This window comes from Oryzias melastigma, linkage group LG12 (genome assembly GCF_002922805.2).
Source record: "Oryzias melastigma strain HK-1 linkage group LG12, ASM292280v2, whole genome shotgun sequence".
Classification (NCBI taxonomy): Eukaryota; Metazoa; Chordata; class Actinopteri; order Beloniformes; family Adrianichthyidae; genus Oryzias; species Oryzias melastigma.
The window spans coordinates 18,876,846-18,877,858 of NC_050523.1; positions in this window are offsets into that span (position 1 = coordinate 18,876,846).

The following is a 1,013-nucleotide window of genomic DNA, read 5'->3' on the forward strand; positions in this document are numbered from 1 at the left end:
TGTGGCCCTTTGGCTTAAAAAAATGAATAAAACATGGGTTACAAGTTTTAATTAAATTTTTTAAGTTAATTGAATTTTGTCAATTAACTGTTAAAAAGCATGTCAATAAAGGTTTAATTTACTGTCCATCTAACCTTAATGATAGAAAAGGCGTTGTTCTTATTTGTCTTTGTGTTTTATTTTGAGAGGAATGTAGATGTGCTGCAGTCAAAACTAAAAGAAAGTAAAATTGTAATTTACAGAATAATATATTTTATTTCAATTATTTTAAATATTTAAACTTCAAGCTTTACTTATTTGCACTGCCCCTTTCACTCAACTGAAACACAAAGAACTTTATATAAAAGCAAATAACAGAGAAAACAGGACATTTATACAAAAAATTGCATCGCTCCCATACGCCCACCCAGTTTCCCCAATATAACCCATACAGCAAAGATGTAAGAACTACAGCTCTAAGACTGGCTTTGAGCTGCTGTGAAGAAACAGTATAATGTGGATCCATTTATTCCAAGGCCCAGTGCGACCACAGGGGTCATTGTCGTAGCACCCGCACAGTACAGAGCACTGCAGGGCCCACGCTACGACTATTAGACTACAGTGGGACTTCATTTCATAAATGAATGGCTTAATGGCCACAAAAACATAAATAAAATCTATTTATCCCAACATAAAATGGGACAATCTCGCTGGATTTTGTTGAGTAAGAAACGAGCCCAAATGGCTCTTTAAGCATTAGAGGTCGCCGACCCCTGGGTTAGGCAAATGTGTTTACATAATAAAATGTTGATTTACGAGATGACGACCATGTGAGGAAGGAGAGAGCATGAGCAGTTCATGCTGTGTTTAGATGCAGCTCCTGTCATGATATAAAAACAGGAACTGAGTAGACACTTTCCTGTTAGCATGAGGGATGGAACGACTCACTTTCCCCTCAATTAGATTCAAACCTTGATTTTTGGGGTTTGTTTCTGTTCGAAATATGAGTTCTGTGAAAAACCAAAACAATAAAA